This window comes from Tinamus guttatus, unplaced genomic scaffold (assembly GCF_059628265.1).
Source record: "Tinamus guttatus ecotype Peru unplaced genomic scaffold, ASM5962826v1 Tinamus_guttatus_pri_ptg000110l, whole genome shotgun sequence".
NCBI lineage: Eukaryota > Metazoa > Chordata > Aves > Tinamiformes > Tinamidae > Tinamus > Tinamus guttatus.
Window position 1 is genome coordinate 60,272 of NW_028288644.1, and position 25,474 is coordinate 85,745.

At 40.3% G+C, this 25,474-nt stretch overlaps 1 protein-coding gene across 1 annotated transcript in view; it reads right to left on the bottom strand.

The window, feature by feature from the left end:
* LPAR1 (lysophosphatidic acid receptor 1) overlaps positions 1–17,819 on the bottom strand; it is a 76,178-nt gene extending 58,359 nt beyond the window's left edge. The window contains exon 1 of the mRNA XM_088521008.1: positions 17,775–17,819. The gene's annotated coding sequence lies outside the window, so the exon portion shown is untranslated. The remainder of the gene's footprint in view (positions 1–17,774) is intronic.
* Positions 17,820–25,474: the final 7,655 nt, after the last annotated feature.

The window sequence follows — 25,474 nt, forward strand, 5'->3', positions numbered from 1 at the left end:
ACACCATACAGATGGATTTGTGAAGTTGTGCTGGGAGGCAGTGGCTTTTTCAATGAGGATGGCTGGAAGGCAAGCACAACACCACTCAGTGCTAGCTGACACAGAGCAGCATCCCGGGCTCCAGCACTCTCAGCAGGAGACCGCAGGGTCTCCAGAGACTGGAGGCACAAAACAGCACATTCACTGTATTCACTGCTCTTTCTTTCCTGCAGAGACTAGACAATCGTGTCCTTGGAAACAGCCTTGACGCTAAACTCAGACATTTTAAGTCCAATTTCACTGTCTAGAAAAAGTAGATTTTAGTAAAACTCCCTAAGATACTGAAAGATTCAGACACAGCAAAGGGAAATTTCTGCCTCACAAATATGGCAGAAAATATCGAATAAAACTTGCTTGATGGTCTCAGCCCTTTCCCAGTGGCAAGAGTTCATATTACAAAAGTTACAACCAGCTTTAAGGAATTGCCTGATCTCTTTCATTCTCAGCAGAAAGATCAGGGAGACTGAAGAAGCAAAGAAACTGATCTACTCTCTCACTTCTGCAGAAACAATCAAGATCCTCATGGGAAATTAGATGATGCTTTCCATACTGCTATCATGCCATCACATCACACAGGAAGTAAAAATTATTTTTCAGATGAAAGACAGCAACTATACAAACTAAAAGATGCTCCTGTAAATAATACCCCATCCTCAAAACACAGAACACAAATTTGCCCAAACTGCAGCTGAAAATCAATGGACATCCAGGGACAATTTTCCATCAAATCCTTGTCCCTGTGGATGAACGAACTACTCATTACCGAGCAGTAATAACTGGTTAATTCAATTTCTTATTAAAATCCAGTTCTTCCTTGTAGATACTGATTAAAAAGTCAGATCTTTTCTTTTGCAAATGCAAGCTGAGCAAACTAATCTAATAGGGCCAATTTCTAAGAAAATGATTTCTGCTTGTAGAACTCCCATATTGGTGAAATAATGCACTGCTTGAGCAAAAACAATTCTAAAGTTATTATTTTTAAAATCACAACACAACAAACAATAACAAACAAAACCTGAGTAAGACTAAAACAAAATCTCAGTAAGACTTAAAAAAGAGGAAGCGGATAATGCAACCAGAAGGAATCAAAATTTTCAATACCTCGCTAATACCACAAATGATTTGTTCATTATAAATAAACTGGCAACTACAATGGAGTATGAAACTTCAGAAAAGCAGAATCTGGTGATCCTAATTGCTCTCTCCTGTCCTTGCCATTTGGATACACAGGAATTGGAAAAGGCTTCTGTAACACTCCCTTGAAGCTGAGAGCTATTTCCCAAAGCAAGAAGATGGCAACAGGGCCACCAGAGTTGCATTCTGACTGTCCAGTGCAATGGTGCAGATTTACAAGCATGAGCAAAGGGAGCAGAGCGCTTAGGCTAATGAGTCCAAGGAATGCAGAGACCCTAGGACATCATCTCATGAGCACCAAATTCCTTGCTTTCTGTTGTTCAGTCCCAAGGCTGTCCGATCTGGAAAACCAGACTGGGAGACTGCAAATATGCCCTCGGTTAGATCACACAAATAGAGAACCCCTCTCCTGGCTGCTCAAAGATATTCCCTGTTTTACCCCACCCATACCACCTGCTTTCTGGCTTTTTGCAAGCTTTTACAGTCTGAGTGTCTGTGACATCAACAACCAAAAAAGGCAGAAGGACAAACACTTTCACCAGTACAGGTCCAACCCAACCAGTGAGCATGTCAAAGCAGACTATTCATTGCAGTCTGTTCAAAGCAGACTGTCTTCACTGTTGCTGCTTCAAGTTCAGCATGAAAAACTTCTGGAAGTGATTCAACATAATCAAGATACACCATAGAATCAGGGATTTTATTGTTGCTTTCTGTTGTTCCATGTAAGCAATGCATCTGATTCTGTGTTTGTACAATGACTGTTTTGATTGCATTTTTTCAACCAAAGCATACATTCTGCTTAATAATATACATGACCACATCGTAGCATCACAAGCACAACCAGCAGCATTTTTAGCCATGCATCACCTTGGACTGTTTTACTGGGAACTGCATCTCTGGCCAGAGCATTTAACTTTAATTTAAACCAATGAACCAACCAAAAAACAAACAAACAAACAAAAAACTTCTAGAACTTCAAACTTCAACTTGTGCAGCCATCTGAGAAGCATCTACAAAAAAAAATCAATATTGTGCCTTGCTTTTTACAAAGAGGTTTACTCTTTACATAATTTTATAGTAATGAGAACCACAAATGACCTTTCCTTTTTAAGTCCTTAATTTGACTTCAAACAAAGTTTCACAGTAGAAAGGTCTCCAATTTAGATTCTAGAAATTCAAGAATAAAAGAGCTAACAAAACGAGATAAAAAAAAGCAGAAGTCCAAAAGCATACCATAAAGCAAAAAAATAAAAAAGTCTACATTGCTCTCTGCATCTACTCAATCACAGCTGTGCACCTCAAAGTTTTGAAAAGGTGCTCCAGAGAATTTTGTAACCTCCTTCAACTGGAAGGGATTAACAGTTTCCACTTCCTCAATCTTTCACTTTCAGAAGCCTAATACAGATGCTAAGTTTCCCTACACAGGGTTAAAAAAAAAAAAAAAAAAGCAGGTTGAGTTTTCTGTATAAATATGAGTCTGGAAAGAAAACTATTTCAACACTAAGATGTTTAGATAGGAAAAGATCACAAGCATGCATGCAAAAAAATGCAGACAGGTGAATCCCAAAAGCAAAAATATTCTAATATAATTGACACAAATACTTAACAAAGCAGAAATGTATTTGAGGAGAAAATTAGAACACTTTTCTCTGCCATCTCATGCATAGATGCTATCTGTGCAGAATTTAGATTTTGTATTACTCCTTTTATTTCTGTATCTCATGACTTTTTTCTCACTACAAAAGAAGCTCTAAGTAGCTTTTCTTTTGGCTGATTTTAAAAGTTGCCTTCATATTCTGTTTGCTGCAACACAGTAATCAATAAATGATCTCAAATCCAATTAATTTGCATTCACAGCTCAGCTTGTGCTTAAGAAAATATGGTATCAGTCAAACCACTCTGAACAGGAGCTCTGTGGCTAATCAGGGAAAGATCATTGTTCTTGCCTCCACGATTAATACTCAGTGTACTACAAAACGGCTTCTAAATCTTCCCATGACAAAGTGCGTCCAGAGAAGGTTTCAGCAGTGATTGCAAAGAAATGTATCACCAGGTGGAGCCTCCTTACCCAAACTGAAGAGTTCATGAACTCTGCAGAGAAAAGAAGACTATCTATCACCTTATTCATTGACTCCATACTCATTCATTTACAACAAAGAAAGAACCTTGTAGTGTCTTTCCCTCAAAGAAATCATCCACACAGAGAACTCCTGGTCAGGAGAGATCCTCTCTTGATCCAGTGGTCTAGAATATAACCTCTGTCCATCCAAAACACTGAAAGATCAATCCAGATATATATTAAAAATAAAAAATCCACTAGTCAAGAGATTTGTAGTGCTAGGATTTCAATAGACAACACATGAAGAATTTGCAGGGAATTTTTTGCCCAGTGCCACTGCTTTGCCTATCACTCTGTCTCATACCCATTTTGCAGATGACAGAGGTAGGTGGACCTTCAGGTTTCACCAAAGGGAAGACAGTTCATCATTTGCAACTAAGCTATGCATTTCTATATCTTTCACTTATCTACCCTGAGGTTATTTTTCAAGTTTGACATGTCAAAAAGTGTCGTTCTGTGGCCACTGTGAAAGGCTCTTTGGCGAGTAGATTATTCCTGAAGTTGCAAGCTACTCATTATCTCTGGAATCATTTTTATTTGGGTTTTTCTGTTTGATTTGGCAAAATGAGAGCGTATGAAGTTCAAAGGCATTTGCTGATGATTTCAATGGCAGGCAAGGAAGGCAACAGGCCTCCCACTTCCCTAAGCATTTGCTCCAGGTTCAACCCAGCAGCTCCCCTGCTGAAACCAGGAGAGCCCTGACATCACTCCTTGCAACATCCGTGCTCTGATTGACTCTTTATAGCAAAAGCTATTCACAGAGATGGCAGGAGGATGTCATCACAATGCTAATGAAGGCAGAATGAATTTTCATTTGGTCCATGGTGACCTTCTTTACAGACTGATGGAAAGCACCAAGAACATCTTGAAAGGAAAAATACAAACATCTTACCTCCTACATGTTACTGCCAGCAAGAAGCTCATTAAAAAGATCTTTTCTAAGACATGTAACATGCCATTATGAAAAAGGGGAACTAAATGCTACATCTGATTAACGAAAAGATTTTTTGATGTTTCTAATTTTCTATGTCTAAAATAAACCTCAGGGTATGCAGAGGAATTTGTATCCTCACTATTCTTAGTTCTGCCATCAAAAGCAAATGCACACTTTAGCTAATAAACAGACATTTTTACATTTTGAAAATACACACCCTCACTATTTGGCTTAATATTTGACATGCATAAATGCACTTTGCCTAAATCATGACAATTACTGCAGAGACTTGACTGTCATCACCTGCACACTAATCCACAAGACAGGCTGCAGCAAAGCAGCTTTATATGTAGTTGAAACTAATTTCAAGAATTTTTGCTAAGAGTATCACCATCCTGCTTGTCCACAACTGTATGAGGCTCCTCTCCACAACTTATGGTAAATATCAACACTTTTTCTCTCGTTGCTACACATTGATGGATGGGAAATATTACTTATTAAACTTTAATTTAGTTTGTCTAGGTGTCCCTAAAGTGTTTTTAACTAACTCTTTTGTATTTCTCTGACCTGAGTCAGTTTACACCATCCACAAATTCAGTTCTCTCCTTTGCTAAACCTCCTTTCTCTACTATGTCTGTACAAAAATACAAGTGATCAAACCCAGAATAATGGCACAGACATCTACTCTTCTCTGTCATAAGGAAACAGTGTACTGGTTACCTACCTCTTGTACAGGACTTCGTTGCCCTTTTTTTTTAAAAAAAAAATATCTGAAGCGATCCTTTATCTTTTTAAAAGCTCCTTTCTTCTCTGAAAAGCTATTTCTGAGCTTTATCAAGGACACTCTCAAGAGTTCAAAAATTCTGCAGTTTTCTTGCTTTTCTCATTTTCTTGAAAGTCCCCCTTAAAAGCCCAAAAGGTTGCCTACCCACTACCACCCAGAACCTCCAATCTTATTTCAATTGTTATCTATCAGGTTCTCCAATCAGCTTCTCCTAATGATTTCCATGAATGCTTGCAAGTTAAAGACCACTTAGAGAATAACATCTGTCCTGCCACTCTGCCAGGTAGTAATACCTAGTGCCAGTTATGTCACTTCAGGAATAAGTGGTCATCTGCTTTACTGAAAGGGATGCTGGTTGGTACCTGTAGGTTTCTTTAGCTATGTTAGAAGCTTCTTGTCTAGGACTGATCTATTTGCCATAAGACAAAACACACAAACAAAACCCGGATCCTTGGAATCATGCATACTAAGCCACAGAAATTACCAAGACAGCATCAGCTGCAAGGAGCAATTTCAGCCACAGCAGGTTAGAAATCCACTGAGTTGTTTAAATTAATGAGTGCTGAAGAAATAAGATATGCCTGAAAGTGTTGGGTTTGTTCATTTATTTGTTTATTTTCCTTCAATTTCTCTATTTCAAATATCCTTGGACTAGGAAAACTCAGAGACTTTTTTTTTAATGCATGCCATCATCTAACTTAAACATGATCTCATGGCTCTAAAATAAACTTAAAGAAAGAAAGACCAGAAAACAGGGGAAAACCACAACTACACCAGGAAAAATAATGATGATAATGGAAAAATAATGATGATAATGGAAAAATAATGGTGACAATGGAAAAATGACAACGACCTGCTTGGATTTGTGTAAACAACTAACTGTGTGTATGGTCTCTCATGGCACAACCACAGGGAAGCTGTGGTCATATGACAACGCTTTTCATAATCTGCACTTTCGTGGCAATGACTTCTGAAGTACTAAATGCCTCCAAAATAAGCCATTTCAGAACATTTTCTGAAATTGTTTTAAAATGGTTTGCTTCTACTGATAAACTCTAGATCTGAAGAATTTACCTAATAGGAAGAGAAAAACTCAAAGACACCCCAGTTGATGATTGCTTGTTGTTTAAAATGCACCATTAACTCTCAGCAGCATCACTACTTTGCGTAGGTGTGTGTGCATGAGTATGAGTGTGTGCTCGTAAAGCTCCATATTGCCACCTTGATCTCAGTGAACACATATGAAATATTGCATATAAACACATACAACATCATAGCTGCATGAGAAAGCAAATAACATGCATGTTTTTGTCCTCTTCCATGCTCATTGAAATGTCTGCACACTCAGATCATAAGCTGAAATAGCTCTTTCACAACACTGAAACCACATGTGTGGGGATGGCCTCACCCAGACATTTGGAAGAATTTAACTCCTAGAGAGTTCTCACCACTAATTCACTTAACAATCAATGTCATTAAAGCAAACAATAGTAGGCAACTAGCTTACTTTTATCAAGGTGTTAAATCACCACGTGGGATAGCACAGGATGTTTTTCTCCAGCTCTCTATCACTCCTCAGCAGGAAAAGCAGCATGAATTGCTCATCATAACAACTTACAAACAGACTTTTAATATAAATTTCCAAGAAAAGTCCCCCTTCCCCCCACCTCCCCAAAGACAGTGACACAATTCAACATTTTCATGGATCAACAACAGAGAATTCATTATTAACAAACACTAACCAAATTTTGCTAAGAACTTAAAAAAACAGTATGCTGGCATTACTCTGAAACAAGCTTGTACTTAAATATAAGGGCTATATCCTTTCCACTAGATAAAAAACATCTGGATGATAACAGAATGTCACAGTTTTCGAAATGGCTTTGAGGGGTGTCAGAGTCAAAGTAAACACTTCCACCTCCTCAAATCCCGTGAACATCTGTTCAGTCTTCAGATAGAGGGAACCAGCAGAAAATACTATAAACTGGAAATGTTGAAGCCAAGGAAGTCCGCAATTCAACTTGCCAACCCCCAAATAAAAATGTACCATCTTAATATAGATTTACATGGACCTTGACCAGTGGTGTGCAAACAGAAGTTTATCTGAAGTAGAAACTTGCCAACCACTCCCCACCAAAAAAGTACATTAAAGGTTGCACAGAATCAGTTTAGCATGGTTCAGGCCAGCACCAATGCAGACACAGTAACTGTTTATCAACTTCGCAAAACAAACTGGAAATAACAGTCATGCTGCTTCAGAAATATTTTTGTAACATCTGCAGCAATCCAGTTAACTGTTCATTGGGCAATTTCTACAGTACTATATTTTGAATAGTGAAGCTGAATGAAGTTTGGCAAGAATTAAGAATTGACAATGAAGAAGAATTATCTTAATGACTGGGTTTAAATTCCCTATTCTCACGTCACTGCTTTTTCCCAAGGCCACAAACAAACTTATCAGATGGACAGCAGTGACCCAGAAATAAGATCTTACCTTTGATCTTGCTATAATAGAAGGACAACAAACCCAGTAGCTCAAGACAACAAAAATCCTGATGTTGACAAATGAAACATAATTACTTCTTGCCTACCATTCACGTTGTTGGTGTACTCATGATAATATACCCAGAATTTATGAGTCTTTGAAGGAAAAAAAAAAAAAGTTCTTAGTAGAGATCAAAAGGATTTATTATTAGGAATGGGTAAAGAGAAGAGGATGGAGAGGTGACTAGGTTTATCCCTCTTGTTCACACTCAGAAGCCCACTCAGTTCACTGTTTACAGAAGCCGAACTCAGCCAGTTGCAGTTTTAAGCAAACACCCTTTAGAGTTTATTAGGAAGCAAGATTGTTCCATTATACGCCGGGAGCAGAAATTGTCAGAAATATTTGCCAGAGAACAGGAGCAGGAGTATTTGGTTTTGGCCTCAGGTAGTTCCTGCTGATCATTCCATGAATTCAAGATTTATAAATGCAAATCACTTCTGAGCCCTTCTCTGAAGAGAGACTAGTGAAGGAAAAGCCAAAATCGCACCACCTTTCCCTCTGACTGCTTCCCCTCTCAGTTTTTGAGTGAAGTTTATTGCAACATAGGTTCTTGCATATCTGAAAAAGGGGTAGACACAGAGGATTATCATGCTATTTAACTAACACTTTACGAATTGGCTTGGATTAGCTCTAGGTACCATTTGGTAGGCAAGTTCTCAAGTACATACAGGAGGTCATGTGGATTAAGTAGGTTGTTGTAAATTCACACCATACTTTAGTGATTACTTAACTTCTCTTACTAGGTCCTCAGCGTGCAGACTATCCAATAGAAACAAGAAATACTTTAGTCAGAATATTTGAGAGATACCAGGGATTCAAGAGAAAAATCAAATGCCCACAGGCAGAATGCACTCAATGTAAACACACAACCAAAAAAAACTTTCAATGTTTGTGTTCTGAGAGAAGTTACTCTCCATTCAGTGCACCTTCCTTTGCAAGTGCTATCAGTTCTCTGTGCTTTACATCGAGACACACTCCTTTCATATGTCTTTTAAGAAACAAGAGAAAAAAAAGAAATTTTAACAAAAGAAAAATGCAACCGAATAACAATCTTGATCATTATGGAAAAGAAAATAAACAGAATTATATAGTAGTTAGCCTCAACTCTCCCCTTGGAACTCATGCACACTGGCTTGGGTATGCACACTTAAATGCACACTTCAAAGCCTGGTTAAGACAGTTTGCAACAAAAGAAAAAACCATAGAGCATCACTAGGGAATCGCTAATACCCTCTTTATTTGCGATTATACAAACTAGGAAGGCCAAGGCATTCAGGCCACAGAAGGAAAGCGTACTGAAATCCACCCACAAGCTGCAGTTTTTAGGCATCCCACAGTCCTCCCAAGTGCCTCTATGACACCAAAGCCAAGGACCCTCTGGGTTCCTCTGACCCCTGACAGCTCTACTGAGCAGAGCTGGCTCTAATTTACAGCCCCAACCAAAGCAGAGCGGCCATCCCTCACTTAGCCCATCTTATGCAAACACGAACCACCGCATGCTGGCTTCACTGACACGCTTTAGCTGGTGCTGCATAGCAGCAACCTGGCTCTCCGAGATACTCTCGCTGGAGGTAACACCACCAGCCTGGAGGTAGAGAGAAATACATGAATTTTCTCGGCACGGTCACACTAGCATCTCCCTCTAGTGGAGCTGCGGCTTATTTCTGTAACAGTCCCTTCTGCAGAGTCACGGGCAGAGGGAGAATTTAATCAGACCACAAACCGGGCTGGCAGCCGGCATCGGGCACAGGCAGGCTTTGGGCTGTGCGAGCAGGATGCCTGGCAGTTTCTACTAGCCGAGAACTGTCACTGCGTGCTGGCAGCTTGAAGGAAAAGCAGTCTTTTCTGGCTCTGTCTTTCCATGCATCTGCTGATGCTGAAGCAAGTGGGAGCAGAATGTTCCAGTGCCAAACCTCTCCCTTTGTTTAGTGTCACTCTCCCAAAGCACAAAGCAATGACCTTCCCAGAAAGATCCTGCTGTGAGCCCCCTGCGTAGTCTTCATGGAACAGTGGGAAGAATTTGGGTGAGGACAGAGGTAAAAAAACAGTAGCTAAGTCTCAGTAACACTTTGTTGATAAGAGCTAGAGAACAGGTTTCTCAAGAAACTTCATGGAGGAGATACTGAGGGCCCAAACGCAGGACCACAGCAGAAGTATTAGTTAAAGTACACTAGCTTTATGGCATTTCTGCATTCTATGCAATCATATAATTCCCTTCTGTCATCAGGTTGTCATCAGCTTGCACTTCTTTATCTGAATATTTTTCTTTAAACTAACTCTCTTATGGTCATTTTGCTTATGATCATTAAGAAGTTCAAACAGGGAGGAGAAACATACAGTACTTCTAGAAGAAGCAGACAGTAAACTATTTTTTTTATCAATTGTTTGCAAAAACCCAACATTTTATACAAACCAATTTATACAAACCTATTCACTAATTACTAGATTTGCTTTGATCACAGTAATATCCTGAAGTCTTAGTGAGCTTCCAGTCTCAGCTGCATGGGGTGTTTGAAATAGGATGCCAGAACTGCTTTAACAAGAAGCTGAAAAACTAACGCAGCAAGCAGATAAGTTTAGGAAAGTCTTATCTAGTTCATATGCTTTTTTGTAATGAGAAATCCACTGTTTTGAGGTGAAAATTTTATCAGTTCCACAAAAAAAAATAAAGAAAGAGCAAACTGAAACTGACACATTGCCCAGCTCAGAAACCATGGTCAGGGCAGATCAGGTTCCCCAGGATAATGTCTGCAGTGATGCTTCCTGTGCCTGCAAGTGAAAGCAGAGACCAGTGATATAGACAGACATAAAGGTGCAACAAGTGCAGCATATACATTATATATATGTGTATACATATATATATACACACACACACATACATACACGCACACACACACACACATATATATAAGATGTTATTCTTCAAGCACTGGATACTCATTCAGACATAATTTTTTGTGAAGTTAGTTACCCCATCCCACCATATTGCAAAATCCAAGGAATATGGCCAGGGAATTCTGGTTTTATTGACAGAGCACAAACATTAGTGCACTAGCCTTCTGCTCTAAGAGTATAGCAATAAGCAGGGGAAATTTTCAAATTTATTTTATCAGCACTCTGAACTGACACATGAATAGAAAAGAGATGAACACCCCAAACAATCCATTAGACAAAACGAAGTCTTACCAATTACTTTGATGGCAAACACCTGCATAAATTTGATTTCCATTCACCATAGAATTTAAGTTTTAGCACAGCACAAAAAGTATCATGCTCTTAGGACCTTAGCCTAACCTTAGACAGGAATGCCTGAAGATGGTCTTGGCGTGAACTCACAGCACTTTGCAAGCTGTTTCATTTTATCAATAATTTACTGAAAACATGTGAATCAAGCTTTCCAACAGACCTGTGTATACATTTGTTAGGATATCTTACAAATGCAAAAGTTACATTCAGAAGATACTAATGTGATATTTATTATGCAACAATCTCCCTTGGGATTTACAGGCTATCCATCTGATCTATTCTGGCCTATTGTACCTTCCCCTACTAATTTCCTGAAGCTTTTGTACCTCTATAGCCAGTGTTGTGTTTAAACCTACCAGGCAACACTCAGTAATGTACTACAAAGTTTAATCCTATAAACGTAACCTGAGGCAAAGTAGCCAAATTGTCCCTTTACATCCTACATTACAGCTTCATTACCACATCAAAGTGACACCTTTCATTCATTGCAGCTCATCTCAGGACTGTATAAAACTTGTAAAACTATTGCCCCAAACCCTCTAGTAAATTACCGATTACATACCTGTCACAATATGCACAGAAACAGCGACGATGGTGCACAACCTAGTTCTGCTAGCCAGACTGTCAATAAAGTGATCACAACAGCCTGGATAGAAAGGCAAACACAAAAGCCAATTTCTCCTTCTACTTCACATTTGGATAGAAGTAATTGTGGAAACAATTAGTGAAATTTTAAATGTGTGACCTGAGAAGGACCTTACATTAGGGATGCGCATTAATAGATTGGAAGAAAGCACAGCTACAGCAAACAGCAAATTCCATTAAATAAGTGAGCAATCACTCGATGCAGCTAGGGCAGCTGACAGGATAGTCTGTCCTGACCATGTGAAACACTGCCGTGCTTCCAGCACAAGGACACCTGCCCTTGCGGTGCGATGGGAAGCGATGGGAATGATCGCTTCTTTCTGGCACAGTCATTTGCTTGAGTGCTTTAACCGGCAGGTCTCCCGTCTTGAGCAACTCAATGAGAGCATCAGCAGCCTTAGCTGACACAGAGGTTTGCAGTGCTGCTTTCCCACCAAGTGCCAGATATGCATGTGCGCATCGCTCACAAGGGATGTGAGTTGAAGGCCACAGTGACTCTTGCACATGCAGGGCCTTGGCTGCCAAGAGCAGCAGTGTGGCCTTGCCCACTACAACTCCCAGTCGGAGGCCAGTTCTGAATACCAGCCCTGGTACCCTCCATAAATAAAGGGTAACATCTCAAGATCTTCAGGACACAACACAGCGGATCCAATATCATCTTAGAAACAGCTACTACATGTAGAGAGAAATCTAGTGGCTACATCTTGACCTTCTATCAACATTTCAACAACCAGCACTGACTGAAGTCATGAGGTAGGAAGCTATTTCTCCTTGGAGGTCTGAGGTCTTTCTCCTCTCCTATGACATGGATGAGAAGTATAACCACATAATGGTGGATGTGACCTCTACAGAATTTCTCTATGACTTTTCAGGTATCAGTACGTCCTTGCTGATGTTAAGCTCAGTGCTGTTAAGTAATTATCCATCTATACGAAGAAGATGATAGAAACTTTTCAATGTAGTAAACGTTAAATATTCATCTGATACTATGTTACAGTCTTGTAGCCTACTTTTTCAAGAAAATAATAATAATAAAAAGGATACAACTTTAAATATTTTCCACCCAGACTGAAAAAAAAAATCTTCAAATGGCCAAATAACTTCCAAAGAAAGTCTCTGCAAACTGCTCTCATAAATAATGTGCCGGCACCATTTCATTTTTGACATACACTCCCTAAGAAGAGGTGGAGGAAGGAAGGAGAGGGGCTTTCGATGAAAAACAGTATGCATTTCCTTTGCCAGATTTTTACCACTCTTAAAATCTCTAGCATTTTGTACAGAAAGACTTTCCCTTTGATGTCAATCCAATTCTTTTCTGCTTGCTCCTGCAAGCATTACAATATGCAATACGTTTTCTAGCAGGCAAAGAAATGCGAGTGCTATCTAGAGAGTGCCTGTGAAACGCACTCTGGTGAGAGGGGCACTACAGCACTTCAATTCCTTAAGAAAAGAGTAAATGCTTTATAGGCCTCATATCGGTCTAGTAGAGAGAGTTAAGCTTAATCATATATGATTATTGAAATAATCAGCACTTTTCCCAGTGATTTCAAGAATTTGCTTCAGGAGCTCTTTGCCTGTTATTCTCAGTCAGAGGTAAAAGTGGAAAGAAAAAAAAAAGAAAGAAAAAGTGAAAAGACTTGCACGCTTGACACCTTTGGATTTTTAAATAAAGGTGAAAACACCCTGCAATTTTATCCATAAGATGCCGCATGGAAGCTAAAAAAAAAATAAGAAGGTCCGATGCTTGTCAGGGAAAAGGAATATGAAATTAAAATGATAGGTTGCCAGTAAACAGTATTGTAGTTCTCACTGAAACCTGTGGCCAAAAAGAAAAACAAAAGAAAAAAACCCCACAAAACAGCTCCTCTGAATACAGATGTGGTATTCCCATTTTGGCACACAACTGGAAACCTCTGCAGGCACACACATGGCCAAAGAACAGCAAAAGGCAATTCTTAGCCCACATTTTCCCACTAGAAATTGCACCGAGGTGACTTCAGACAATGATCTTCAACACTTTTAAAAATGAAAAACTTTCCACATGTCCTAGCCCAGGAGACTGACTGGGACATTCACCTCAAGGATGTCTTAAGAAAATCTGGGAGCAGCAGGGACAGGGCATCCACACCAGATGCCTGTGGGCATGGTGGTGCTCCTAGGGAAGGGGCACACGTTAGACACCCAAAACTACCAAGAAGTGATTTATCACGGCAGCCGCACAAATCTACAGCTAGTGTTTTCAAAGCAGAGGGTGAACACTTGCTTTCTTTTCAAGAAGAAATTTTTATTTACCCTGGGGTAGACACATTAGCACTCTCCCATTTTGGTGCTGCAGTGTAACCGCCTACATTAGAAGTTGTTGAATGCACTAAGCAGTAAGTCCTAAAAAAATGGAAACCGCATTTTCAAGAATAAGAGATGCCAGCATTTTGTAAAAGGAAAAAATTAATCCTGGTGTACCATCTTCAGCCAAACAATGACCAAAAGTTTGCAAGCCAAGGGCATTGTTCGTCAGCACGGGTGTGAGGGAAGGATGATGGGTAGTCAGGAACCAGCACTGGATGACAGAAGAGCAGTCTGGAAATATGAAGAAAGTAGTTTCTCAGAATTCTCCTCTGGTCTCATTAAAAAAAAAAATCAAAATGCCAGACCTGCTTCAGATTTTTACTACATTTGCTTTTGTACAGCAATAAAGGAACAAGAATTTACAGTCAGCTCTTCTACCTTTTCAAAAGCAATTAAACTATACAGATAGGAAAGAAAAATAAAATTCAAGGACACTGAAATGTAAACATAACAACATATTCCTGCATTCCCTGCATAGACCTTCCTCCTTCCTGGAAATAATTTTCGTTCTGCCAAAGCAATACACCAGTTCTGGGCCTGGTGCAAACTCATTCAAAGTTGGGACATTGGTATCAATGAGCTATTGCTGCAGCCTTACACTTATAAGATTGCTATAAAAGAAACTTAGAGGAAATATGAAAGGCTTAAGTTCAGCTCTAATGCTGCACCATTGTGGAACATCATATTTATAGGGTATTGCTTCTCAATACATGGAAAAGTCATGTTCCACACAGTGGAAGCTATATAGTCACAATTAAGTCACAACCATTTCAAGTCATTACCACATCAAGTCATGAGTAGATCTTTCCGGAAAGCCATAGGGAATTTTCTCCCTCGAAGTTACCATTAAACCCCAGGGTTCAGATGGGTACCTTACCTAAAGTGGAAGGAACGAACAAAGAAACAAAAAAAGTACACATATTTGTTTCAGCTACTACAGTTGTCTTTTTTTCTGGGTAACTCTTCTATTTTTTTACAAACAGATTCTTTACTTTTTGAAGTTGGTCCCCTAATTTCCTTTTCATACTATTAAAATGTGCAAAAAAAAATTGAATAAAACTCACAGTGAAGCAAGAAGCAGTGAAATACACTATATATGAAGTAATTCTCAAAATAAAGATTACAAAGGGCTCAATATTGTTCGTATATCCTCCTTTCAGTTAACAGTTATGTGCTTCTTTTCATCTAGTGTTACTTGATGCAGTTCAAAATAACACATTTCCACAAATTAAAATATCCCTGTCCAAGTCATGTATACATGCATACAGCAAATTCCACATTTTTTTTTAATAGGAAAAGAACAACAGTCACACAGTATAACCTGTCTCTTCTCTCAAATTCTCCTAAATGACCGAAACCAACAGTAGCAATGATGAAAGCTCCTCATCCAGTCTTGTTAGAGACAAAGCAATGTGCACCATTTTCTCACCGACTGTTTTTGTCTCTGGCCATGGGGAAAATAAAACTTGTAGAACATATTGCACTGTAACAGGTACTGGACAGGTCACCACCTACAGATGCTCATATTCCTGAGGGAGGCAGTTCACTTTCAGAGCTAATGAACAAAACAGCTGGATGCTCAATGCTAAGATGGTGTCGATCTCCCAGAGACAAAAATACTTCAAAGAAACTCTAGTCTTATGGTTTAAACCTTTCAATATTGGGCAAAACTAACTCAATGTGGACAATTAACTTTTCATTCAAGAAATAAATGTCATTGGCTTGTGACATCAAATACTAACGTCAACTGCATTTAAGTTCTATGTAAGTTTCGGAGCAAAACCTATTTCTGGACTCCCCACATGGCTGCACCATGACACGTATCAGAAGACCAAGCTAAAAAAAAATATATATTTTCTCCTCTTATATTCCTTAACAGAGAACCAATTTATCCTTTTACCAGTAACTCAGTTTTGGGGAGTTATCAGTTAAAACTATGTGGTCATATCTATCTTTCCGCGTAGTGGTACGATTACCTGTTACTCAAACACTAAGTTCACATATTAAAAGCTGGGAACATTGTCAACTGTTAGTTTAATTCTATATTTCAAATGTTTTGTTTCAAAAGCTGTTTAACCTCTCCATTATCCATGTTTGTTCTGAAGAGGAGAGCAAAAGAAAGTAGACACCAGTTAAATACTTTCCTCTTTTCAGTCACCACCATTCCCGGCAAGTGTCTGGCACAAAAGCATCAGCAAAGAGTTTGCTAGTGCAGTCTGTGAAGGGGAACGCCGCCTTACTGAGCATGAGAGAGTGCTCGCAATAGCCGTACATAATATTTATTTAGTTATTTCCAGCTGAGAAACCAGGACAAAAAAAAACAATCCAAAACAAAAAATAACTCTCCCCAAAATCACACTGTGGAAGATAAAATGGTGTCAGTCTTAAGTAAAGAGTATTTAATATTGAGTAATTAATATATAGCAAAAACAACTGTAAAACACAGGCCTATAGAATTGTCCTGCAAGACTGACACACACTAGTTACAGAGAAATGTACAGTATTTCTGCTGCCAGTGATTTGCAACCTTTACTGCAGAACTCCACATGCCCTTCACACACAGAGTACCACTTCAGCTCGCTGCTGAAAGTGCCGGAGCATGTTATTTTAATGCTGCAGCCTAGCCATGCTAATACAGGAGCAACAGGCTGCATGGCACGCTGCTCCGGCTGCCAAACTGAAACACGACTCTCAGACCTGAGAATGACTCATTTTAGACCAAACAGTACATACAACGCACCAAACCTGACTTAGCATGTAGGGACTCTCTGTTTCAAAAGATGCAGTTGCAGGAGTTTGTAAGTGGCAAAAGTTTGGAGCCATCCCACTCCCCCCAAACTTGGAAAATGCAGGTTGAGTACAGAAGCTCACACAGCTGCTTTGTCCTGAATCTTAAAAAAAAATGTAGCAGGAAAAAAAATGTGTGGGAGGGGAGGGGGAAGGAGGGAAGGAATGGCAGGGAGAGGAGGCAGAGAGGGGGAATTTAGAGGAGTTTGTATTTCTAATTTATTCTTGCATAATTGCAGGAGAAATCAGAAAGGTGTGAGTGGAAAAATGGTCCCGATTTTCCAGCATTTTTTTTCTAAGATGGTATGCAGAAGACTCTTCACGCATTTCCTCAGATAGAACCTTTCAGATTCTCCACGTATCTCATTGAAAAGAGCAGCAGTGAGAGGCACGAAGTGGGTCTCCCCGGTTCCACCTCTCTCTTTTGTCCCTGCGCTGCCCTCTGCTCGTCACCCTCCTCCTCCACCTCTAACACCCCGCGCTGGCTGCTCGTCTGCCCTGCGGCCCCCACCCCGCACACACCAGCCCAGGCTGGTGCCGATCCCGTAAGAGTTCAGCAAACTCTCTCCGTGATAGAGACTGAGGAAGTCAGGAGAAAGGGGTGGCAACCATTTTTTTTTTTTTTTTTGTTAGCGAGGATTTTTTTTTTCAACTGTCTTAATTCGGTATAAATGAATCCATCAAACTCCATGAAAATAAATAAATAAAGGGAAAGGAAAGGAAAGGAAAGGAAAGGAAAGGAAAGGAAAGGAAAGGAAAGGAAAGGAAAGGAAAGGAAAGGAAAGGAAAGGAAAGGAAAGGAAAAAGGAAAGGAAAAAGAGAAAAGAATGGAAAAGAAAGGAGAAAAGAAAAGAAAAGAAAAGAAAAGAAAAGAAAAGAAAAGAGGAAAAAAAAGAAAAGAAATGAAAGAAAAGAGAAAGGAGAAAAGAAAAGAAAAGAAAAGAAAAGAAAAGAAAAGAAAAGAAAAGAAAAGAAAAGAAAAGAAAAGGAAAGGAAAGAAAAGGAAAGAAAAGGGAAAAGAAAAGCCCGAAGCACCCGAACAACGCAGAACTGTTGAAGTCCCTTAAGCAAACAAGTGCCCCTCGCTATTCGAGGCCACGTCGGAGGATGCGGCGGCGCCGCGCACCCGTGCGCGTGCAGGCCGGGCGCGGCGCGGGTGCCGCGCGGGGCGGCGCGGGGCTGCGGGCGCTCTTACCTGCGGGGCGGCGCGGGGCTCCGCGGGGCAGCGCGGCTGGAGGGAGCGCGGCGCCGCCGCCGCCGCCGGCGCGCAGGAGGCAGCAGCGGGCGGGGGGGCAGGCGCGGAGGCCGGGCCGGGGCCGGGACGCTCCGCCCGCTCCGCGCGGGGGGACCCAGGTGCGCCCCCTCTGCACAGCCCCGCGCAGAGCCCCGCGCAGCGCGGAGCTGCGCCCGCCCGCTTCCCGCAAGTGGAAAAGGGCCGCGAGAAGGAAAGGGGTGGAAAGGGTCGCGGCAGAGAGGGAGCGGTATCGGCGGGGAGCTCCTTTCCAGACTTTACCCTTCCGAAGTTTCGCCTCCTGCGCTCCTCAGCGTGGCGAAACTGCGCGGAACACGGGATTTGTGATCCTGGTTGCCAGCGCGGCTGCAGATCCAGTCGCTAACGCGTCCGCACCCACGGCAGAAGTGCCTGGAGCTGCCCCAAGGGTCCGCCGACACAGCTTGGGAGGCCTCAAAATAAGAATAAGAAGAATCAAGCTACAGGGTCTCCAAGGCAAGATGATTCAAAAAGGGCAGTCTCACACCACCAGTACTTTTCCAGATTTTCTATACTATACATTAAAAAAAAAAGCTACACAAACAGTTCAAATGATGATGCCCCATTTGTCTTTTCGTTTTTTCCCCCTTTTTTCTTCCCCTATTTTTTTCCTTTCTCTTTTCTTTTCTTTTCTTTTCTTTTCTTTTCTTTTCTTTTCTTTTCTTTTCTTTTCTTTTCTTTTCTTTTCTCTTTTCCTTTCTTTTTTTTTCTTTTCTTTTCCTTTCTTCCTTCCCCCCTCCCCAGCCGTAAGCTTTTGCTGTCAAATGAGGTCTGATTTAGTTGGATTGCAGTAGCATCTAGAGGCCACAGCTGCATGTGCATGCATCTTATGAAAAGACATGCAAAATGCCTAGCAGTTAGTGGCTGAAGTGGTGACTTTTAGAAGCTTCTTACAGACAGATTTTTGAGTGAATATTTACATCTGCATATGACATTATGCATATGCCTCTACCCAATACAAAAACCTATAGTGAAAAACAAAACAAAACAACAACAACAGAAAAAATAACATTTTAATGGAAAGCCATCAAAACTCCTTTTCCTGTGTTTCTTAAAGAAACAGAAATCGGCCGAGGTGATTCTCCTGAAGTCAGCTCTATGTCAGGGCACCATCAACGTTGTCATGACTCTGGCTTCAATAGCTACTGATGTTTCACGGTTTTGTTACTAGAAAAACTTTTGATAACAACGTGAGCAGATGCAACTTGTGTCTTGTTACTATATTCTGTGCTGTGCTTCAGCACAGAGCTTGGGGTTCAATATGCTGATAAGTCTTATTAAGTATTTAGCAGGCCAGCTACCAAAATGTGTCTTGAGATCTCCCTGTCTATGCACAGGCTGCATCCATCTGGACAATAACTGCATACTTTAAATTGTACACTTAAATGGCACATGCGTCCTCCTGATGGAATAGACTTAGGGTCATTTGTATGATTCACCATTTCAGAAGTGTTTAATCTAAAAATGATTCATCCAATGCTGTGGCAATACTTTTTTCTACCATAAATAGCTTCATTATTGAGATTATTTTACTCTGTTTTTGAGTCTGAAACACAGTTCTATTCTGTGCTCAGCCAGTCACACAGATATCACAGTAACAATAAAAACATAAAAAATAGTCGAAATTTCATGCGAAGGATAAGCCAACAGACCCTGCATCTGCTATGGAAAGACCGATCACCCTGACCATGCAGGAGAGTGTTTCAGTGGGACAGCAAAGGTGTGAAGATGCTTTGTGGGGACAGCTGTTGCAGCTGCAAAGTGGGACTTTGCCACTGCTTAGCCTCCATAAAAACAGGGTCTCCATGAGATGGTTACCCAGATTTGCTGGTCTGGATCTTCTGAGGAGTGAATTTAACTACTGACTCTTGAGGGAAAACAGCAGTGCTAGATATGCCTGTGGACAAAGGCTTTTCTATGTCTGAGAAAGAGCTATATGAAGACAAAACAATGGTGTACATTAAGAAAATTACTTCCGGTCCATGCTTTGCTGAAATGATATCATTAAAGCACTAATAATAATTTTTCAATTACTTTGACTTCTCATAGCAACTTCAGAGACATCTGGGCAGTCCTGAAAGAGTGACTATTCAAGAGTAATATAATCAAAACCTTGGTCTCTCACACTCGCTCTAACTACCAAATACAGGGAATCTTCTACAAGTCTTAAGAATAGGCAGATATTTAAGGGCCAGGGAAGATCACATGGTCCAATGAAATTTGATGAATATTATTTCTAGTAGACCAGGCCACACTGCCTTCCAATCTGAAACGTATTTATATAATCACAAACAGATGTATTGAATCAGATTAGACAGGGAAATAGTCTTCACATTTTGCAATCTGGAAAAATATCTCTTTCAAGAATAAACCATGCAAGTTCCATGTACTCAATTTTGTGAAGAGATTCAAATAATAAACATGTTTAACTTGTACACACATTAGTGCATTTATATTTACTTCTTATAACTGCTGATACAGTTTCAACTCACTGTTTGGATAATTAGCCATAAAGGCCATGAAAATTTAGACCTCTTTAGACTTCTAAGCTTTTTTCACTCTGGACCTGAAAGTCCCTCCAGTACTTTCAATAAAAAAAAATCAAGGAATTTAGAGTTAAGATGTCTTTTCACTCAGTCTTATGCAACATAAATGGCAGTGGAGTTCCACTTAGCAATGGATAATTGCATTTAAGATTGGAAATGTGCTATATCTTTGGATGCAGTAGATTCTATAAAGAAAGTTTCAGACAAGACCACAATTAATATTATGTTACTGAATAAAAGAATGGTGAGCCTAAGCATTATCTGAGATAGGAATTACTAGAGAGCTTGAAAAATATTTTCAATTTGTGCTTTTTATTGACCAGATGAAATGGCCTTCTAAGCTTTAAAGAAAGTTCTTCTTTCCTAAAATATTACAGTCCATAACGCATTGCTAAAGCATGTGTTACGTTATGAAAAGCAGTTACAACAATCCACGCAGAATAAATTGGTCTCTGGAGTTGGACGTTTTATTCATTTGATATATATTTAATATCAGAATCCCAGTGCTCATGTGTTAAGTGAGCTGTTTGGAGCAGGATGCTGAGGAATTTGAGCAAATAACAAATTAACCCACATTCGGAAAACACACTGTTCCCCTGAGCAACTTCAGACACATCAGGTGTCGCAGTGAAAGAAAGCAGCCTTATCCCTAAAGCCACTATACCTTTGTTTTTGCCCTGCTTCAGTCTGGCCTGGCCTCCTGCTACATAGTTAAAGCAGCAGCGTATAGTGTCTTACAAACCATGAGTTCCTCTGAAACCTGGAAATTTCTCAAGTCAAAAAGCAGCTTTTTTTTTTTTCCTTGCAAAGTCTCTCTCCCTTGATCTCCCAGGTCCCATGTTGCTCAGACCTGAGCTAGCCCCAGTCCTGCATAGCTGGTAGCTAGAAGTTTGTCATTCCTGCGCTGTTCCTGAATCCTGTGCTTGGCTCACATTTTGTGGGGAGCATGAAGGCAAGAGGCCGCCTCCTCGCATTTTGTATAAGCAATAGGATTTATTACTAATGCATAAGTTTTATTATTTTCACTAAAATGTTATTCACCTCTTATTTGTCTTCTGGGGCTTTGGAACTCTAACTTTCTAATAAGAGTTTTCCAAGAGATGCTGTGGTTACAGTAGGATGGAGAATGCACATATCTGCGCAGAAATGTCTCGGGACTAAAGCTTTAACTAAATAAAATTGAAAAAAGCCACCCAAAACACAGAATGGGACCTATAATACTAGCTGAACTGTAAAGAATTTGGGTATGTTTAGTTAATGAAAGGTCTCACTTGAAGGTAAAATTGGGTCATTTATATCTGCACAATAACAGCCCCAACACAGAACATATGAATGCCAGATGGCTGGAACTGTTCCATTAATGAACTGATGTTTTCATTGTTCTGAATTTAATTTTTGTAGCACCACTAAAAACCTCCAATAACTTCACGATAAATTGTTCAGGCCTTAGAATGCAGAAGAGGAGATGCCTCTGAGCCGCCACGTCCCGCTGGCCTGAAACGGGACCTGCCTGTCCGCCACACCTCTGGCAGTCAGGCTGCTGAGTACATTCTGTGCCGCTTTCTTTGTACCGTCATTTCAGTAACGTATGCAGGACCCATGTGCAACAGAATCTTCTACGGTCGAGGCTAAATTAATTCCAGGTGAAACTCTGTTAGATTCAATGCCAGTGATGAATGTACAGGACAAAAAAACATAAATGTATGTATTTAGGGAAAAATACCTTCCAGGTATGTGAAATGTGAATGTTGTCAGGCACTAGAGAGATACACTCTTCCAAAGCTTCCTTCATTAAGTCTTTCCTATCAAGATAATATTCCTAGTCTCCAAGTTTAATTAAATAGCACTCTAGTATATGTTATCACTGGCATGTTAATTTTTTTAGTTTAAACATCTCCGCTGTAAACCTAGTGTCAGCTCTGGCATTTAGCTCTACATGAGATGCAAATCCACCATGTAATGCCACCCTTCATCACAGGCAGACCTTGCATAGTCCAGTCACAGATTTATCTGTTCTCTGAGACTCATCTGTAAGCTCTGTGTCCAAAGAGAGCTGATAGACAAGAAATCTGAAAGAAGGAAAAAAAAAGAAGAAAAAACATTTCTAAGTATTAGGTTAGCTGTGAGCAAATCTTCCTACAAGTGTTGTGTTGCTGCTGTACACCTACCTTGGAAGTGCTGAGCAGCTCTAATTCCCCAGAGCCAACAGGGAAGCCAACTTTCTTATTTCATATGTTGCTTCCATTTCAGTTCTTTGAGGGCTGTGTTTATTAATTAAGCTAAATATAAAATAAATAAAATAAAATGTGTGAAAAAGGGAAAGGAAAGTCCTCTTCTTGAGGAGAGGCGTATGAATGCAAACTGCTTACTAGGGCTTTGGAAACACGCTGTGTTGCTTATGGTCCCCTATGCCCCATTTTGCACCCAGCTACCACAAATTTCCCCATTTGTCAGGCTTGACAATGATTAGTTGCTTTGCAGCTCTTGGGAAGATTTACTTTGAGAAAGAAGTGGAGGTAAGTAGAAGAGAGTTATTTTGGTGACTGCTGTCCTTGATGCTACCTTGGAGGATGAACATAGGGGATAGCAGCAAGCTATGATGGGGAGAGGCAGTGGCTCTCCTGGCTTTCTAGAGAGTCCCTTTTCTTTCGCTGGAAAGCAGATTTTCCCTGACAAGCTCTGTATGGTCTCCCAGTCTCTAATTTCAGCAGCAAAGGTACTGTGACTGAGGTATATCAAGGGAAGAAATTGCGGATATGATAACCTACATCCTGGAAATCAAGCCATAGTGAAATCTGAGACCTGTTATCGAGGTGATGAGTGTGTGCATTATCTTCCCGTGTCTTTCTCAAGTAGCAGCAGGAAGGGACATCTCAATTGGAAATGGACAGCTAGGTTTGGAACCAAGTCCCTGACAAAAAAGAGCCATAGATGGTAAACAAGGGACCTCTGGAGATCATCTAGGTCAACCCCCCTTCTCCAGGAGGGTCATCTAGAGCACATCGCATGAGACTGTGTCCAGATAGCTTTTCAACGTCCACAAGGATATATTCTCACAGTAAAGAAGTTTTTCTTCATGTTCAGAAGGAACTGCCTGTGTTTCAGTTTGTGCCTATTGCTTCTTGTCCTATTGCTGGACACCACTGAGAAGAGTCTGACCTCATCCTCTTTATACCCTCCTTTCCGATACACATTGAGTGAGGAGACCTAGGGGTGCTCAAGGCTTTGCCATCCATGGGAGGACTCCCACCTCTGGTGGGAGCAAAGCCCATATATTCCAGAAACCCAGCAGCTGCACCATTACAATTTCTTGGCTATCATTGGAAAAAGGCAATGAGAGCACTGCTTTTCTCTCAGACTGATGCTATGCACTCAATGAACTGTCTCATTTCTACCACACACAAACATAGGGTCAACTCCACCTCTTTAGTTAATAATTGAAGGCCTGGTTGCCTGCTACTATCTGTTGTTGTTTAAGGATGAATCACTACTGGTATTAACAAACTCATGTTTGCAAATGCTCTTGGAGTTTCTTTGTATTGCCTTGCAAGTCAGGCAGAGTAAGAGCTTTGGTGAAAAACAAGTAGAAAATTCTCTAATATCAACAGTGATGGAACAGACGCCTTGATTTCAAAAACTGAAGCCAGTTTAAACCTCATGAAAAACTAATGTGTAACTGATGAACACACATTCCATTATGTCACATCTGATTTTATGAGCAGGAGCCAGAAGCTTAATGGCTTGCACAGTGATTTTCAAAGACATCTAGATGCCCAGTTTTCATTTCTTTTGGTAGGAGGAGAGCATCCAAAACAATGAGGAACTTTGAGTAATCTTTGGAGACATGCTTACCCTGATCAAGGCATCAACACTCAGAAACCTCTAATAGCTTTAGTTCTTGCTTCTGTGCTGTGCCATAAACCCAATGTGGGGACACATCAGATTGCGATGTTTAATTTATGCTTTCTTCCAATCCTGTCAGGTAAGAAAAGGAGAGAGACAAACCTGCCTTTGCTGCCTGGTAAGGCAGAAAAATAATTACTGATGTTTCCTAGAGCTTTGTTGATGAAAGTAATGGATACCAGGTTGTATAGGACTGGAAATACCGGAATTCAAATCCTTACTCTACTGTGGCTTTAGATCTTCAAGCCAAGGCCGGGTGGATGCTTTTACGGAAAATGTGCCTTCATCAGTCTCCAAACTGGCAGTCGAAGGACCAGTAACCAAGAGAATTTCTGTGGCAAGTATTGCATTAGAGGCTAGGCTAAATTAATTCTCCTTGAGCCTTAAAATATCCAAGCTGAATGAAAAGGGTTGGTCTGATTCTGCACCAGCCTGGGCAAGAAACATCCTGCCTGACAGAAAATAATGACTGTTGAATGGAAAGGGAAAAAGTGTGCTATATTGCAGGAGCAAAGCACTGACCTTTCCAGAGGTTAACAGGCAATGCACAGAATGGAGGTTTTTGTTCATTAAGAGGAAATACGAGAGCGTAATTAGAAACAGGTTGTGCTGAATGGTTTTGTCTAATAGTATTTAAAATTTCTCATTCAATATAGTAGAATACAGAATGGTACTCACTAGTTTGCAAACAGAGTTAACAATTGGAAATGTGAGTGATTAAAATAGACACTAGATATTTTTGATGGGCTTCCTATAGATCTTAGAGGTCTGGTTCCATCTGAGTGTGCTGAACGTCAGCTGAATAATAGTTTCAAAATGGTAGTTTCAAAAATTGCTTGGTAATCACTTGGTGGTATAGGATAATAGTGAGAAGCATACACCATTCAAACACACAACTGAGAACTGCAGACGCATTTACCCTATAAAATCGAAGGGCAAGCACATTATTAGAAAGCTTGGTCTTTCAAAAAGCTAGCTTGTTCTTTAATACCTACAACCAGATAGAGAAATTTAACCTATCTATTTTTTTTTCCCTTCTCAGCAAAAATTATCCTGAAATTCATAAACAGTTCAGCTAAGTAGAAGGAAGGTTAAGGTGCAGGGCTTTTCAACTTTATATACTGGGAGTCTTATCTCTAAACTGCACATTCTCACTGACATATACTAAAGCTACTT